Below are 19,980 nucleotides of genomic sequence, written 5' to 3'. Positions count from 1 at the left end.
AGGAGGAGCCCCGGCTGCCGAACACAGGAGGACAGAAGAAATTTCCTCCCCAAGTGAAAACGGTGAACATGATATACGCAACCCATGTTCCCAAGCGGGAACGGAAGCATGCACTGAGGTACGTCCATGCGATGGAGCCAGTCGCCCCAAAGTTCAACCCATGGTCTTCTTGTCCGATCACTTCCGATCGCAGGGACCACCCTACCAGTATCCGTCATGGCGGTTCTGCCGCATTGGTCCTTGATCCCATCATTGACGGATTTCACCTCACCCAAGTCCTTATGGACGGGGGCAGCAGCCTGAACCTGCTCTATCAAGATACAGTGCACAAAACGGGTATAGACCCCTCGAGGATCAAACCCACCAAAACCACCTTCAAATGTGTCATCCCAGGTGTAGAGGCCTGTTGCATGGCTCAATCACACTGGAAGTGGTCTTCGGATCTCCGGACAACTTCCGAAGCGAGGAGTTAATCTTCGATATCGTCCCCTTCCGCAGCGGCTATCATGCACTGCCCGGACGAACCACATTTGCTAGATTCAATGCGGTACCGCATTATGCATACCTCAAGCTCAAAATGCCAGGACCTCGCGGGGTTATAACAGTTAATGGAAACACAGAGCGCTCGCTCCGCACGGAGGAGCACACTGCGGACCTCGCAGCGGAAGTACAAAGCAGCCTTCTAAGGCCAACCGCCAATTCAGCGAAAAAACACCCGAACACCTTCAAACGAGTCCGGAGTACCCCGAAACAGGATCGCCAGGCACGTTCAGAGCTCGCCTAGCAATTCGGCCTCCGTCCTAGTCCCAGGCAAGCGATGAAATTTGTGCCGCGCGTACATAATTACGCACTCAAAATACCATGGGCATAGGCGGAGGCACGGCTATGGCACGGCCCACAATGCGGCTCAACCGCTTTAGGACATGTATACCTTTAACATTTTCTTCCATTCAGGCCCCTATTCTCTGAAGGCCCTCTCCGATCGTCTGATTATCGGACCCGACACGGGAAGGAAGCACCAAGGATGCTAGAAGCTTTGACGTACAAGGGAATCCTCAGGTGGTCTGTGATAACGATCGATATACCTGTTTTGCATACCCACACGCAGCTTGCCCTTGAATAGGACATTTCAAATAGTCCTATTTTTTACTCATTACACTACTTGTATACATACGCTTTGACGTATCATTTAAATAACAATGTATAGCGTTAGCTTATTATTGCATTTTCCTTTTTATCACTCCTTGTCTGCTTATTTACGACAAATTGCACCCGTACATTCTGGTACGTCCAGTACGCCAGGGGCTTTAGTGTACCCCATAACATGGCATGAAAAGTCCGAACACTTTCGACAGTGCGGCACCCCGAACTTATAGCATTATATGCATCAGCTCCGAATCATGTCTTGGGTCAATAGTTGGGTTTGCCCGGCTCCCATGTTTTGGTACCTTACGTTCCGCTATATCGGCTAAGGTAGCGCTGGGAGAACTACTGCGATTGTGTCCCGGTTCTTCCGGACAAGCACCTCAGTAGAGAGAGCCGAAAACTGACTGTCATGATACGGCGAGAGCTGGTCGCTGTTCGAGAGGTCTCAAATCCTTAAAGATTTTTTCCGCTTCGGGCGAGGAGTCGGCCTTGTCTGATTTAGGCGTACATAGCGCCCCAAGTTCGGCCTTCCGAATACTAGGGGCTTCGCCAAAATTTAAAATTGTAGACTTCTATGGCTAAGTGAGAGTGATAAAGCTTTATAGTCTGATTGCCTGGTTCGCTGTTCTGAACACCTCCTTCGAAGGACCCAAAATTGGGATAAAGAGTTGTCAGGTTTATCCCGAACACCTCAGTACTAGTTACATGGGGGCAGAAGCCGACGACTGGCCAACTCACAGATTTTATAAACGGCCGCACAGAAGGTAATATTTTAAATTAACAAAGCGTTACATAGCGCACATGAACTCGTTTCATATTACAGGATCACATGAGTACATTCATTCAAATATTACATCCTTAGCGCATTCCTCTGCCACAAGGCGAGCACCCTTCAGGACACTGTCATAATACTTTTCGGGGTGGGGATGCTCCTTGCCCTCCAGCGGCCCCTCCTTCACCAGCTTTTTGGCGTCCATCTTCGCCCAGTGCACTTTCGCCCGGGGAAAAGCCCTGCGTGCACCCTCAATGTAGACGGACCGCTTTATGACTTCAAGCCGTGGGCAGGCGTTCACAAGCCGCCTCACCAGGCCGAAATAGCTGCCAGGCAGGGGCTCGCCAGGCCACATACGGACTATGAGACCCTTCATGGCCAGTTCGGCCGCCTTGTGAAGCTTGACCAGTTGCTTCAACTGGTCGCTCAAGGGCATCGGATGTTTGGTCCCAGTATACTGAGACCAGAACAACTTGTCCGTCGAGCTCCCTTCCTCGGCCCGGTAGAACTCTGCGGCATCTGACACACTGCTGGGTAGATCTGCGAACGCTCCTGGAGAGCTCCGAATTCGGGTAAGAAAAAGGAAAGTTTCCTTCACATGCTTGTTTTGCATAATGAATGCCTTACCCGCCGCTATCTTCTTAACCGCCTCAATTTCCTGGAGGGCCTTTTGGGCTTCGGCCTTGGCGTTCTATGCGTTCTCGAGGCCTTCGCAAGCTCGGACCCTTGCGTCTTAGAGTCACGCTCCAAGGACTTGTACTTCTTGACAAATTCCTGGAGCTCTTGCTGCACCTCGCCAACTCGGGCCTCTTGCTTCTCGCGCTCGGCGCGCTCCTTGGCCGCTTTGCCTTCAGCCTCGGACAACGCCTTCTTCAGGGCCACCACTTCGGTCGTGGCCCCTAGCAAAATTCATGACGATCCTGTGATCTAACAACCACCTTCCTTTTTCTTTAACAAACAGAAGGGGTGTTACTTACCTTTCTTCTCTTCGAGCTGCCTCTTGGTAAGGCCGAGCTCTTCCTCGGACCGCTCAAGGTCCCGCTTTAGTGCGGCGACCTCCGCCGTGCGAGCGGCAACGGCCAGCAGCGAAGCCTGCTCATTCACATAGACATATTCTGATTAGACTCCTGTGATTATTATTTTGATCCTCTGTTCGGCCTTTCTTTGCGAACACCAAACAGAGCATCAGGGGCTACTGTGTATGCTGTAACATTCTCCCATAATTTGATTACTTACCTCAAAGCCTGTTAGGAGGCTGGCACAGGCTTCACTCAATCCACTTTTGGCGGACCGAACCTTCTTGACCACCGCACTCATGATAGTGCGGTGCTCTTCGTCAATGGAAGCGCCGCGAAGAACTTCTAGCAAATTGTCCGATGCCTCTGGATGGACAGAAGCAATCAGCACAGACGGCTTGCCCTCCTTTGTGAGGGACCGCCTGACAGAATCCGGAACCACTGAAGGTTACGGCGCAATATTCGGCTGGGGGCTAGACTTGCTACCCCCGGCATTAGGACCCATGGGAGTCTTGCCCCTCGTGCGCCCAGCGCCTGGAATGTCGCCTTGGGGCTCCTCCGGAACTGTCTCCCCTTGGTTCAGTACCCTTTGAGACAACACCTCGACGTCGTCTGTAGGGCAGGGGAGGAGGCGGTCGGAAGTGAATCGTTGTTCATCTCCGACGGGCCTAAAGACTCCTCCGAAGAGGATACGTCGATATGGGCTTTGGATGGACTGCATGATCATGCTCGGCATGATGAGAAGCAGTAAAATGAAACATACCAAGAACTATTATGGTATCCAGATACTTACGACTTCGCCAGGGGCTTGTCCCTGGGTAACCACACCACGTCGCTAAAAGCGGCCGTCGTGGAGCAGTCCGGAAGGAGAGTCCTTCCCTTCTTAGACCCTTCGGCCTCCCCGGACGGGGCGGCCTTCCTTTTCTTGTCTCCCCCAGCTGGGGGAGAACTTTCCTCTTCCTCCTCCTCGTTTTCATGGGAGGAGGGCGCCTCGGTGTTATCGGACGATGAGCCCGATACGACCTTGCACCGGAGACCTTTCCTGTTCCTCGTGGCCTTCTTCTTGGCCTTCTTCTCCGGCGCCTCATAGGGCGCCGGAACCAGCATCTCCGTTAAGAGAGCATCGGCTGGATCTTCGGGCAGTGGGGCCGGACAATCAATCTGCTCCGCTGTCGCGACCCAGTCCTGTTAAATGGCATGGAGGCTTAGATCCTTCATATGATTATACTGGGAAAAGGAACATCTTATGAGATACAAGGAGCTTACCGGATTGGCATGCCGCTTCGCGCTTAGTCCGCGATCCTCGGTAAGGGGAGGAGGTACCTCGGCGGACTTGAACAGCACCTTCCAGATGTCTTGGTGCGTCGTGTCGAAGAGCTCTCGCAGCGTCTGGTGCTCAGCCGGGTCGAACTCCCACAAATTGAATGCCCGTCTTTGACACGGGAGGATTCGGCGGAAGAGCATGACTTGGACCACATTGACAAGCTTGATTTTCTTACCTATCATGTTTTTGACGTAGTTCTGGAGTCCGGTCAGCTCCACCGATGAACCCCAGGATAGGCCCTTCTCTTTCCAGGAGGTGAGCCACATGGGAATGCCGGATCGAAATTCGGGGGCCGCTACCCAGTTGGTGTCGCGCGGCTCGGTGGTGTAGAACCACCCCGATTGCCACCCCTTTACGGTCTCCACATAGGAGCCTTCGAGCCAAGTGACGTTGGGCATTTTGCCCACCATGGTGCCTCCGTACTCCGCTTGCTGGCAGAGCACCACCTTTGGTTTAACATTAAAGCTCTTCAGCCACAAGCCGAAGTGGGGCTTGATGCGGAGGAAGGCCTCGCACACGATGATAAACGCCGAGATGTTGAGGATGAAATTAGGGGCCAGATCATGGAAGTCCAGCCCATAGTAGAACATGAGCCCGCGGACAAACGGGTGGAGGGGAAATCCTAGTCGGCGGACAAAGTGGGTAAGGAATACAACCCTCTCATGGGGTTCTGGAGTAGGGACGATCTGCCCCGCGTCTGGGAGCCGGTGCGCGATATCTGCGGCTAGGTATCCGGCTCCCCGGAGCTTCGTAATGTTCTCCTCCGTAACGGAGGAGACCATCCACTTGCCCTCCGCTCCGGACATGCTTGGAATGGCTTTGCGGAGAGGATGAGAACTTGGGCGCAGGAGCTCGAGTGCGTATGAGTGGGCAGGGGAAGAGGAAGGCGTGGGTGAAAAAGATGAATCCTTGTCCCTTTATAAGGGCGGAAGAAACTATGCGCCTCCCCACCTGCCAGGTAAACTCGCTTATTCCCCAAGCGCCATAATTGATTGTAACGCCCACGATGCGGCTATATCTCCCACGTGTCGAGGCACGACTTAGAGGCATAACCGCATTGTGGTTTTGTCGCAAGAAGGGTCATCTTCACACAATCCCATCTAATGAACAAGAATGGGATAAAGAGTTGGCTTACAATCGCCACTTCACACAATACATAAATATAATCCATACATCATCCAAAATACACACATATAGACCGGCTACGGTCAAATCCAAATGAAAACAAGATAACCCCAAATGCTAGATCCCCGATCGTCCCAACTGGGCTCCACTACTGATCATCAGGAAAAGACACATAGTAACGACCACGTTCCTCCTCGAACTCCCACTTGAGGTCGAACCCATCATCTGCACTGGTATCGTCGGCACCTGCAACTATTTTGGTAGAATCTGTGAGTCACGAGGACCAGCAATCTCACACCCGCGAGATCAAGACTATTTAAGCTTATAGGAAAGGATGGTGAAATGGGGTGGAGCTGCAGCATGCACTAAGCATATATGGTGGCTAACATACGCAAAAGAGAGCGAGAAGAGAAGCAACGGAACGGTCGTGAAGCTAGAAATGATCAAGAAGTGATCCTGAAACTACTTATGTTCATGCATAACTCAAACTGTGTTCACTTCCCGGACTCCGCCGAGAAGAGACCATCACGGCTACACACACAGTTGATGTGTTTTAACTGGGTCAAGTGACAAGTTCTCTACAACAGGACATTAACAAATTCCCATCTGCCTCATAACCGTGGGCACGGCTTTCGAAAGATAATACCCTGCAGGGGTGTCCCAACTTAGCCCATCATAAGCTCTCACGGTCAATGCAGGATAAACCTTCTCCCGGAAAGGCCCGATCAGTCTCGGAATCCCGGTTTACAAGACATCTCGACAATGGTAAAACAAGACCAGCAAGACCACCCGCTGTGCCGACAAATCCCGATAGGAGCTGCACATATCTCGTTCTCAGGGCACACCGGATAAGCTAAGCGTACAGGTACCAACGTAACCCAAGTTGCCAAGGGACGGTCCCGCACGATGCTCTAGTTTGGACCAACACTCGGAGGAGCACTGGCCCGGGGGTTTAAAATAAAGATGACCCTCGGGCTCTAGAAAACCCGGGGGAAAAAGGCTTAGGAGGAAAATGGTAAAACCAAGTTTGGGCCTTGCTGGAGGAGTTTTATTCAAGGCAAACTATCAAGGGGGTCCCATAAATCACCCAACCGCGTAAGGAACGCAAACTCAAGGAACATAAAACCGGTATGACGGAAACTAGGGCGGCAAGAGTGGAACAAAACACCAGGCATAAGGCCGAGCCTTCCACCCTTTACCAATATATATAGATGCATTAATTAAATAAGAGATATTGTGATATCCCAACATATCCATGTTCCAACATGGAACCAACTTCAACTTCACCTCCAACTAGCAACGCTATAAGAAAGGCTGAGCAAAAGCGGTAACTTAGCCAAGCAATGGTTTGCTAGGAAAGGATGGTTAGAGGCTGACATGGCAATATGGGAGGCATGATATGACAAGTGATAGGTAGCGCAGCATGGCAATAGAGCGAACAACTAGCAAAACAAAGATAGAAGTGATTTCGAGGGTATGGTCATCTTGCCTGCAAGGTTCTCAGAGTTGTCGAAAGCTTGATCCTCGTAAGCGTACTCAACAGGTTCCTCGTTCACGAACTCGTCTCCCGGCTCTACCCAAGACAAGAACACAAGCAACGGAACCACAATCAATCACGGGAAAAGCACAAGCAACAAGATGCAAAACATGAATGATATGCAAGATATGATATGCGATGCATATGCGTGCTCCAGAAGGAAAAAGATGAACACGGCAGTAACTTGGCAAACCAAGCATGCCACTGGAAAGATGAGATGATTTTGGTCGAAATCGATATAAAGATCACCGGAAACGGATGCACGGTTTGCAAATGGCAAGCAAAACAAGAATGACACGAATCTGCGATTAACAGCATGATAGCACTCAAAATGCAACAAGTAACAATGCTACAGCACTCCAACATAGCAACAAAGCATATGGAAGTAATCTACGGGAGAATCTTGACAAAAGATGAACACTGAGCTACGGCTATATCACAACATAACAAGCTCAAACAAGCATGGAAAAAGTGCAAAAGATAACAGGTCCACAGACTTGGAGAAATTACTGGACATGACTGAAACAGCATCAGGTAGCAATGTTCAGAGCACGAAATGAATATGCTACAGGAACTTAACATGGCAAAACAAGGCATGGCAGTATTGTACTAAATGCATATGACAAAAGTCCCTTAATGACCATAAGCCAAAAAGGACCAGCAGATAAGATGGCAATCATGTAAACATAGCAAGTTTCGTTAACAGGTTTCAGACTTAGCAGAAAACAGAGCATGGCAGAAACAATAATATGAAGGCATCTTGGTGAGCTTGATACACTCACCACAAGGCAATGCATGACAAAACAAGCATTCCTACAGCAAGATGGCATGTTTATGAAGCTATCCATGGCAAGAGCAAATACATAGCATATAGGAAACAACTACAACAAACTTGGCAAAATTGAATAACATGTAAACAATCTGCCAGAAATATTTTATAGCAAAAGTAGAGCAAGATTGAGTCATGCTATGGCACTCCATAATTGCAAACAAGGGCAGGAATAGATCAATTACCAGAATATATACAAAACATCCTTACTGAACAACTCCAAAATATGCATGGATCTCTCTGTAGCATCAAGTTTACATGGCAACAAAATAACAACAGACAGACTTCGAGAAATTACTGTCTCTGAAATCAGAAACATTACGGGGCCTAGTTTGCATGCTTGTGCTAGTCACCACAGAGATCACACAAATACATGGCATACACCCCTGGAAAGATGGCATGGCATACAAAAAAACACATATAGAGCTCCCACTCATAAGATGCACAGATTAAATGCAACAAAAATAACAAATCTCCAAGTTCTGCTAAGTAACAGCAGATGACAGCAACTAGCACTCTTGCACCAGATATTTGGGAATCAAGATGAACTCAAATTAACATGGTGCAATGGAACAAAATGTAGAAAATCATGAGACGAACATTTCGATATATTACACACGCGAAACGGAGCTATATGCAGGGAGTTATGATGCGATGAACATGGCAATATACTGTAAAATGCAAAGGACTTGGGATTTTCGGGGGGGGGGGGCGAAAAAATCAACCTCGGGATTTCTGGATCGGGATCTGGCCGGATCCGAGCTCGGGCCGCCGGAGTAGAAGGAGGGGAAGGCGAGGCGGCGGCCGCAGGAGAGGAGGCGACCAGCGACGGGCTCGATGGACGCGGCGGCGGCGGCCAGTGGCGGGGGCCGGCGGAGCTCGGGGCGCGGCTCACCGGCGCGGCGAGGTCGCCAGAGGGCGGACGCGGCGGCGCCGGCGCGGGAGGGCGGCGAGGCGGCGGGCGGCCGCGGGGAGCAGGTGCGCGCGGAAGGGGGGCGCCGGCGGCTCGGGCCGCGGCGGCGCGGGGTACGGGCGGTGACGTGGCAGCGCGAGAGAGGCCGGGCGCGGCGGCGCGATCTATCCGGCTCGGCTGGACGTGTCCGGCGGCGACGGGAGGAGATTTTTAGGGTTTGGACTGCGAATGATTTCGGGAGGGGTGCAAATATATAGGTAGAGGGAGCTAGGAGAGTCCAAATGAGGTGCGGTTTTCGCCCACACGATCGTGATCGAACGACCTAGAGCATGGAAGTGAGTTTGCTGGGTTTTGGGCTGGTTTTAAGGGGGGTTTTCTGCAACACACAAACGGACTTTGCAGTTGCCCGGTTAACCGTTGGAGTACCAAACGACTTCCAAATGGAACGGAACTTTACCGGTGACCTACCGGTGGTATACCAAGGTCACTTGACAAGCCTCGGTCCATTCCGAGAACGTTCGACACCCGCTCATGAAAAGAAAACAAGAGGGGTGCGCCGGAGGAGGTGGGAGCGCCGGATTGCAAAACGGACAACGGGGAAAATGCTCGGATGCAAGAGACGAACACGTATGCAAATGCAATGCACATGATGACATGATATGAAAAGCATGACAAGAACAAAAAGCAAAACGAAAGACAAAACCCGACCACGAAGGGAATATCATAACACATAGTCGAAAATGGCAAGAGTTGGAGTTACAAGTATGGAAAGTTGCATCCGGGGTGTTACAACACTCCACCACTATGAGAGGATCTCATCCCGGGATCTAGGACTGAAAGAACTCCGGATATTTGGAACGGAGATGGTCCTCGCGTTCCCAGGTGGCTTCTCGGTCGGAATGGTGCGACCACTTCACTTTCAGGAATTTGATTGACTTGTTGCGAGTCTTGCGCTCAGTTTCTTCAAGAATAGCAACGGGGTGCTCATGATAAGACGGATCTTCTTGGAGGTCAATCTCTTAGAAGTTGATAGTGCGCTCAGGCGTCTTGAAGCACTTGCGGAGCTGTGACACGTGGAACACATCGTGCACGTTCGCGAAGTTGGGAGGAAGCTCAAGTTGATAGGCGAGGTCGCCTCTTTTGACAATGATCTTGAAAGGACCCACGTATCTAGGGGCAAGCTTCCCTTTGATACCGAAGTGACGAGTGCCTTTCATTGGAGAGACGCGGAGGTAGACATGGTCTCCGATCTCGAAAGCCACATCACGGTGCTTACTATCATAGTAACTCTTCTGGCGCGATTGCGCGGCTTTGAGATTTTCACGAATGACTTTACACATTTCTTCAGCCTCTGTGATTAAGTCGTTGCCAAGAAGTTGGCGTTCACCAGTCTCTGACCAATTGAGAGGAGTACGGCACTTACTGCCATAGAGAATCTCGAATGGGGCCTTGCCCGAACTCGCTTGGAAGCTGTTGTTGTAGGAGAATTCGGCATATGGAAGACAATCTTCCCATTTCATGCTAAAATAAATGACACAAGCCCTGAGCATATCTTCAAGAATTTGATTGACTCGCTCGACTTGGCCACTAGTTTGAGGATGGAAAGCTGTGCTGAAGCGAATGTTGGTGCCCATGGCCTTCTGGAAGGAGTCCCAGAACTTAGAAGTGAAGATGCTTCCACGATCTGAAGAAATCACTTGTGGAATGCCGTGCAAGGAGACAATTTTGGAGGTGTATAGCTCTGCCAACTGAGCTGCTGTGATAGATTCTTTGATTGGAAGGAAATGAGCCACTTTAGAAAGCTTGTCAATGACAACGAAGATAGCATCATTTCCACGCTTAGACTTTGGAAATCCAGTCACGAAGTCCATTTCGATATGATCAAACTTCCACTCTGGGATAGCAAGAGGTTGAAGGAGACCAGCTGGTCATTGGTGTTCTGCTTTCACTCTTCGACAGACATCACATTCATTCACGAATTGAGCAATTTCTCGCTTCATTCGAGTCCACCAGTACGACTGCTTGAGGTCATGGTACATCTTCGTACTTCCAGGATGAATGGAAAGAAGAGAATTGTGCGCCTCGTTCATAATGACTTTCCTTAGATCACCTTTAGGAACCACAATCCGGTCCTCGAAGAATAAAGTGTCTCTGTCATCAATGCGATAGCACTTGTATTTGAAAAAAAGACCCTTGTCGATACCACGTTTCACCTTCTTCACCATGGTATCCAGGAGTTGTGCCTCACGAATTTGATCTTCCAAAGTAGGAGAGACTATGAGGTTGGCAAGAAAGCCTTGAGGAACAACTTGGAGATTCAGCTTGCGGAAAGCTTCACAAAGATCCGGTTGGAATGGCTTGAGGATTAAGCTGTTGCAATAAGCCTTCCTGCTCAAAGCATCTGCAATGACATTGGCCTTGCCTGGAGTATATTCAATACTCGGATTGTACTCTTGAATCATTTCGACCCAATGAGTCTGCCTGAGGTTGAGGTTGGGCTGAGTGAAGATGTACTTGAGACTCTTGTGATCGGTGAATATGTCCACTTTTCTTCCCAACAAGAGATGTCTCCATGTTATTAATGCATGGACAACTGCCGCCAACTCAAGATCATGAGTGGGGTAGTTCTTTTCATTGGGCTTCAACTGACGAGAGGTATAAGCCACAACTTTCTTCTCTTGCATTAACACAGCACCGAGACCTTGAAGAGAAGCATCACAGAAAACTTCAAACGACTTGGATTCGTCAGGAGGAGTTAAGACAGGAGCTGTGACGAGTTTCTCTTTGAGAGTGTTGAAAGCAACGTCACACTCATCAGACCAGACATACTTCACATGCTTCTGGAGGAGGTTGGAAAGAGGCTTTGCAATCTTAGAGAAATTCTCAATGAATCTCCGGCAATAGCTTGCAAGACCAAGAAAACTGCGGAGCTGCTTGACATTCTGAGGAGGTTCCCAATTCACAATTACGGACACCTTCTCGGGATTAACAGCGATGCCCTTGGCAGAGATGATGTGACCAAGGTAAAGAACTTCATCGAGCCAAAACTCACATTTTGAGAACTTCGCATAGAATTGATACTCTCTGAGCTTGTCGAGCACCAATCGCAAATGTTTGGCTTGATCCTTCTTATTCTTGGAGAAGACCAATATATCATCGAGATACACCAGGACGAATTCATTGGTATAGGGGTTGAAGATGAAATTCATCGTCCGAGAGAAGGTAGGAGGAGCATTGACAAGGCCGAAAGACATGACATTATATTCATAAGAACCAAAGCTTGTTCTGAATGCTGTCTTGCAAATATCTTCTTCACAAATGCGAATCTGATGATAACCCATACGAAGGTCAAGCTTGGAGAATACTTTAGCACCTTTGAGTTGCTCGAATAGCTCATTGATGTTGGGAAGTGGATACTTGTTCTTGATTGTCTTCTTGTTCAATGGACGGTAGTCGACACAATGTCGGTGCGTGCCATCCTTCTTCTGGACAAAAAGAACACCACAACCCCACGGAGATGAACTCGGTCTGATCAAACCCAGACGCTCTTGTTCATCGAGCTGTTTCTTCAATTCCTTCTGCTCCTTGGGTCCAAGCTTGTATGGACGCTTGCAAACGGGTTCAGTGCCTGGCTCAAGATCGATAACGAACTCAACTGGCCGGTGAGGAGGCATACCCGGAAGCTCTTCTAGAAAGACATCTTGATACTCACAAACGACTGGAATCTGAGAGATGGCATTCAATTCGCCCTTCTCATTGAGAGAAAATAACCGAATGGTTTCATCACGAGCGGCATAGATGATAACGTCCTCAGAAGAGTGTGTCAATTGAATTTCCCTGGCAGCACAATCAAGTTGAGCCTTATGCTTAGAAAGCCAGTCCATCCCAATAATTAGAGCAATATCCGAGTCACCAAGAACAAAAGGTTTAGACAGAAATTTATAGTTGCCCATCTTAATAGAAACATCCAGAATCATTGTGGTAGCCCTCATAGAAGAGCCCAGAGAAACAACTCCCATGGGTTTTTCCAACATTTCCGAAATGAAATCATGCTTTGCAACAAATGATCTTGACATGAAACAATGCGATGCACCAGTGTCAAAAAGAACTTTTGCAGGAAAGTCATTAACAGGAAGATTACCCATTATCACATCAGTAGACTCCTCTGCTTGAGCTGCATTCATCATGTTCACCTTTGCAGCCTTGGGATTATGCTTGACCACTGCATTGCTGGAAGATCTGACAGGAGGAGGAGGCGAAAGACGCCTTTGGTTGAAGCATTTGTTTGCATAGTGACCTTTCTGCTGACACTTGTTGCAAGTCACCTCTGAGAGTGGACGATGATAAGGAGCATTCGACTTTGGAGCTTGATTCTGAGACTTGTTCTGATAGCCAGAGTTGGATGAGTTGGAAGAACCATGGCCACCTTTGTTCTTCTGCTGGTAAGGCTGACGAAACGGAGGAGGAGGAGGCAACCAGAACTTCTGTTGCTTAGCTGCCACAAGTGAGGAAGAAGAAGACTGAACTGCATCTCTGACTCTCTTCTTAGAAGCCTCACACTTGAGCTGAGCAGCCTCTTGCTTCAGTGCCATATTGTATAATTGATCAAACTGAGTAGGCTCAACAAGAACGAGAGCTAACTGCAGATCCTCTCTAAGGCCACCTCTGATGTGATAGATCATGCTCTTTTCATCAGGAACGTCTTGTTTAGCGAAGCGAGCAAGTTTCTGAAACTGGATGTTGAATTGATACACAGACATGTTGCCTTGCTTGAGATTGCGGAACTCCTCACGCTTGCTCTCAACAACACTTTGTGGAATGTGGTGCGCTTTGAAATCCCGACAGAAGTCAGTCCAAGTGATCACACGACCTCCTCTGAAAAGAAGCGAACTTGACATAGTCCTCAGGCCTGGCATTGCTACATTCAAAATGCTTGTTGATGTCCACGAGCCAATCATCGGCATCCGTGGCCTCGGCACAGTAGCTAAAAGACTCGGGCTGATTTGCGAGAAAATGGTTGAGGGTAGCGAAGTGAGGCTGATTGTTGCCTTGACCTTGATTTCCTTGATTGCCTTGCCCTTGGGTGCGTTCTTGCAAGAGTTGGAGAATCATCTGAGCATTGGCGTTGGTGGCTGCCATGATAGCTTGCCATGCCTCCGGAGGCGGAGGTGGTGGCGGAGGGTTCGCCTGACTCCCTTCATTGCGATCCAGATTCTGACGCGTTGGCGGAGCCATCCTGAAGAGGGTGACATCCGTTAGCATCTTGATAGACAAATAGACAAGTTGAATCAACGGATAGAAATTGCAACATATAGCCTTCACAATAAACATTCGAACGAGGATGAACGAATGAATTCCATAGTAAATCGTCACACTTCCATTAGTTGAGAAGCCACTTAGAAAAAAGGTATGGAATCAACATTTGACTTCGAAGCAACTCGAATACCACAATTCAAAACAAAACAAAGTATTGGCTTGCAGAATAAGCCGGAACAAACATATGATAGAGATTTCGTCCGAAGTTTTCGTGGTGGGGCCCACACGGGCTCAATCGTACAGCACCATCATGTACAAGGCAGTGCACATGACATACGAAGCGTCCCCGAGTCGGCATAGCCAAGGACTCTTTAAGACACTATGAGACCACTGTAAAACCAACGGTGGAAAGGCGGACCACTAGACGTCGAACCCCAATCTCATATCATGCGTCTGTCGGAAAGATATCCTAAGAGCTACTTGAATTCCCACCTACAAACTCCCGAAACTTTCTGGTTATGCAATCTGGTGTTGGGGATACAGGGGACACAAAATATATCACCCAAACTAGCAATCCGTAGATCCAGCTGTATCCATCCGTCAACACATAACCAAGAAACCTTCGGAAATCGTGTACCTCAACCTTCGAAAAGCATCCGTTATACGAGTTATGGCAATACTCCCGAACTCCCGCCCCAGTACTGGGTGGCGTCGAGGTGATCTCACCAACAACTGCATAAAAGAGATTTTGATGTCGGCGAAACTCAGGTATTCCAGAACTGCAACGATAAAATTGTGACGACAACATCTCGGAGCTCAACTCCCCGGGACACTGCCACAACCCCTAAATGTCAGGAGGCACCAAGAACAATGTTCTCGTCACAAAACCATCGGAACGATTCTAAGATACCCGCGTGATCCTAAAAAAAATATTAGTGAAATTTGAGGAGAGAAGAGTCAAAACTTCTACGTCAGGAGACCTCACCAGAGCGACGAAGGGACTGAGGAGTAAAAAGAATCCTACTCTTCGATATATATAATCCTAAGACTCAAAATATTTTTGTTCTAGACTCAACAACGCCAGCGATTCGATCAAGCAGGGGCTCCTAAGTCGGGGATGGCTCTGATTACCAACTTGTAACGCCCACGATGCGGCTATATCTCCCACGTGTCGAGGCACGACTTAGAGGCATAACTGCATTGTGGTTTTGTCGCAAGAAGGGTCATCTTCACACAATCCCATGTAATGAACAAGAATGGGATAAAGAGTTGGCTTACAATCGCCACTTCACACAATACATAAATATAATCCATACATCATCAAAAAAACACACATATAGACCTGCTACGGTCAAATCCAAATGAAAACAAGATAACCCCAAATGCTAGATCCCCGATCGTCCCAACTGGGCTCCACTACTGATCATCAGGAAAAGACACATAGTAATGACCACGTTCCTCATCGAACTCCCACTTGAGGTCGAACCCATCATCTACACTGGCATCGTCGGCACCTGCAACTGTTTTGGTAGAATCTGTGAGTCACGAGGACTCAGCAATCTCACACCCGCGAGATCAAGACTATTTAAGCTTATAGGAAAGGATGGTGAAATGGGGTGGAGCTGCAGCATGCACTAAGCATATATGGTGGCTAACATACGCAAAAGAGAGCGAGAAGAGAAGCAATGTAACGGTCGTGAACCTAGAAATGATCAAGAAGTGATCCTGAAACTACTTAAGTTCATGCATAACTCAAACCGTGTTCACTTCCCGGACTCCGCCGAGAAGAGACCATCACGGCTACACACACAGTTGATGTGTTTTAACTGGGTCAAGTGAGAAGTTCTCTACAACCGGACATTAACAAATTCCCATCTGCCTCATAACCGCGGGCACGGCTTTCGAAAGATAATAACCTGCAGGGGTGTCCCAACTTAGCCCATCATAAGCTCTCACGGTCAACGAAGGATAAACCTTCTCCCGGAAAGGCCCGATCAGTCTCGGCATCCCGGTTTACAAGACATCTCGACAATGGTAAAACAAGACCAGCAAGACCACCCGCTGTGACGACAAATCCCGATAGGAGCTGCACATATCTCGTTCTCAGGGCACACCGGATAAGCTAAGCGTACAGGTACCAACGTAACCCAAGTTGCCAAGGGACGGTCCCGCACGGTGCTCTAGTTTGGACCAACACTCGGAGGAGCACTGGCCCGGGGGTTTAAAATAAAGATGACCCTCGGGCTCTAGAAAACCCGGGGGAAAAAGGCTTAGGAGGAAAATGGTAAAACCAAGGTTGGGCCTTGCTGGAGGAGTTTTATTCAAGGCGAACTGTCAAGGGGGTCCCATAAATCACCCAACCGCGTAAGGAACGCAAACTCAAGGAACATAAAACCGGTATGACGGAAACTAGGGCGGCAAGAGTGGAACAAAACACCAGGCATAAGGCCGAGCCTTCCACCCTTTACCAATATATATAGATGCATTAATTAAATAAGAGATATTGTGATATCCCAACATATCCATGTTCCAACATGGAACCAACTTCAACTTCACCTGCAACTAGCAACGCTATAAGAAAGGCTGAGCAAAAGCGGTAACTTAGCCAAGCAATGGTTTGCTAGGAAAGGATGGTTAGAGGCTGACATGGCAATATGGGAGGCATGATATGACAAGTGATAGGTAGCGCAGCATGGCAATGGAGCGAACAACTAGCAAAGCAAAGATAGAAGTGATTTGGAGGGTATGGTCATCTTGCCTGCAAGGTTCTGAGAGTTGTCGAAAGCTTGATCCTCGTAAGCGTACTCAACAGGTTCCTTGAACACGAACTCGTCTCCCAGCTCTACCCAAGACAAGAACACAAGCAATGGAACCACAATCAATCACGGGAAAAGCACAAGCAACAAGATGCAAAACATGAATGATATGCAAGATATTATATGCGATGCATATGCGTGCTCCGGAAGGAAAAAGATGAACACGGCGGTAACTTGGCAAACCAACAATGCCACTGGAAAGATGGACGCGGCGAGCCGGGGTAGAAGGAGGGGAAGGCGAGGCGGCGGCCGGAGGAGAGGAGGCGACCGGCGACGGGGTCGCTGGACGCGGCGGCGGCGGCCAGTGGCGGGGGCCAGCGGAGCTTGGGGCGCGGCTCACCGGCGCGCTGAAGGGCGGGCGTCGGCGGCTCGGGCCGCAGGGGCCGGCCCCGGGCCTCGGCGGGCCGCGGCGGCGCGGGGTACGGGCGGTGATGTGGCGGCGCGGGAGAGGCCGGGCGCGGCGGCGCGATCTGTCCGGCTCGGCTGGACGTGTCCGGCGGCGACGGGAGGAGATTTTTAGGGTTTGGACTGCGAATGATTTTGGGAGGGGTGCAAATATATAGGTAGAGGGAGCTAGGAGAGTCCAAATGAGGTGCGGTTTTCGCCCACACGATCGTAATCGAACGACCTAGAGCTTGGAAGTGAGTTTGCTGGGTTTTGGTCTGGTTTTAAGGGAGGTTTTGCTGCAACACACAAACGGACTTTGCGGTTGCCCGGTTAACCGTTGGAGTACCAAACGACCTCCAAATGGAACGAAACTTGACCGGTGTCCTACCGGTGGTATACCAAGGTCACTTGACAAGCCTCGGTCCATTCCGAGAACGTTCGACACCCGCTCATGAAAAGAAAACAAGAGGGGTGCACCGGAGGAGGTGGGAGCGCCGGATTGCAAAACGGACAACGGGGAAAATGCTCGGATGCAAGAGACGAACACGTATGCAAATGCAATGCACATGATGACATGATATGAAAAAGCATGACAAGAACAAAAAGCAAAATGAAAGACAAAACCCGACCACGAAGGGAATATCATAACACATAGCCGAAAATGGCAAGAGTTGGAGTTACAAGTATGGAAAGTTACATCCGGGGTGTTGCATTGATGGCGCGGTTGGGTTACCCACACCCGTATTGATGAGAATCCCGTGATAAGGGGACACGATCTCTGCTTCGACAAGACCTGCCAAGAAAACCTCCTCGCAATATGTGCAGTAGCTGGTTGAGAAAAACAGTTCGAATAATGACCGGGCCATGGCGTGATGTCACGCTACAAAATGTGTCAGCAGATTAGATTTGTGGGGTATTATACTCTCTACGGTGGTATGTGGAATTTGTTTTGCAGAGCCGGACACGATCCTTGTGTTCGAAATCTTCTATGGAGTATTCGGAGGAAGAACCCGCCTTGCAATGCCGAAGACAATCTGTGCGCCGGACTCATCGTCATTGAAGCCTGGTTCAGGGGCTACTGAGGGAGTCCTGGATTAGGGGGTCCTCGGACAGGCGGACTATATCCTTTAGCCAGACTGTTGGACTATGAAGATACACGATTGAAGACTTCGTCCTGTGTCCGGGTGGGACTCTCCTTTGCGTGGAAGGCAAGCTTGGCAATTCGGATATGTAGATCTCCTCCCTTGTAACCGACTCTGTGTAACCCTAACCCACTCCGGTGTCTATATAAACTGGAGGGTTTAGTCCGTAGGACAACAACAATCATAATCATAGGCTAGCTTCTAGGGTTTAGCCTATACGATCTCGTGGTAGATCAACTCTTGTAATACTCATATCATCAAGATCAATCAAGCAGGAAGTAGGGTATTACCTCCATCGAGAGGGCCCGAACCTGGGTAAACATTGTGTCCCCCGCCTCCTGTTACCATCCGCCTTAGACGCACAGTTCGGGACCCCCTGCCCGAGATCCGCCGGTTTTGACACCGACACCCGTGCTTGGACTCATGTACAGTATAAAGCACAGAGTCTACTCCCCTGTCCCTTCTATCACAAATGAAAAAGCATTGAGGCGTCAAATCACAAAGCACGGACGAAGCAACCATCATTTCACTCTTCGCTGACTCCGCTTCTCCATCGTCTTCTTCGAGAAACCACCTCACCGCACTAAGCTGGACGGACCACGCTATTGTGTACTGGTAGTACTAGTACATTTACGCGTCCTTTGGTTCAACGGACTTCCTGGATGCAAATAAGGTGCACTACTGCAGGATGCTGCTAACGCGACACTACGATCAGAGACCCTTCGAGAAACTGTGTGCGATGCCATAATCGCAAATGGTGTTGTATGAAAACCGTCAGAAATGTGTAACACGTTTGCGATGACGGATGCATCAAACACGGTTCAGGTTTTAGTTGTGTGTGCAATGAAGGGCATACGGTTCAGTTCAATGAACTGTTTGCGATGAGGAGGAACAAAAGAAACGGGCAGCCAGATGGAGGCGTGTGCAATACACAACATACGATTCACTCGGATGAACTGTTTGTGATTAGGCAACACAAAAGAAACGGTCAGCTAGATCAAAGGTGTGTGCGATATACGGCATGCGGTTCACTCGGATGAACTATTTGTGTTGAGACATGAGAACATAAATGGTTCAACTTAACAAGATGTGTGTGATACGCGGCAAACAGGTCTGTAATCAGAAATGTGTCTGAAGACCGATAAGAACACAGACGGTTGCTGCTAATAAGACATGTGTGTTGTGAGATGGGATTGCATATAGAACAACAATATATATATACACACACTTATAAGGACATGCTTGCATAACCAAATTAAACATCGACTTACATAGGTGGCTACTACAACCATGGCATTTGCACACACCAAAATAAACTATTACATGCATAATTACATAGGTGGCTACTACGCACATGACATTTCCACACACACCACTAAAGTAACTATATACTACATGCATGATTAACTAGCATAAACGATCATCTTATCATCATCTACTTCTTGTGACGCTTGCTCTTCTTGTGGCTCGATCCGGGCTCGTCGATTTGGGTAACGAGGCACTTCCCATGTCAACGATCCGCTGTGCATCTCGTAGCAAGTGTACAAGCTCTTGGCCGCGAACCTGAGGTGAGGTTCATCCAGTTGCCACATCCAGGCCTTGTGCCAGGATACGGGACTTGTTCTCTGGGCATCCTGCTTCATCTTTTCGTAGTAGGGGTCGATGATGGCCGAGGCGAGTTCGACAAGGGAGTCCTGCTTCGTGCTGCCCCAGACCC

Source organism: Aegilops tauschii, chromosome 6 (genome assembly GCF_002575655.3).
Source record: "Aegilops tauschii subsp. strangulata cultivar AL8/78 chromosome 6, Aet v6.0, whole genome shotgun sequence".
Taxonomy (NCBI): domain Eukaryota; kingdom Viridiplantae; phylum Streptophyta; class Magnoliopsida; order Poales; family Poaceae; genus Aegilops; species Aegilops tauschii.
The sequence above is the reverse complement of the archived record's forward strand: the minus strand, read 5'-3'. Positions refer to the sequence as shown.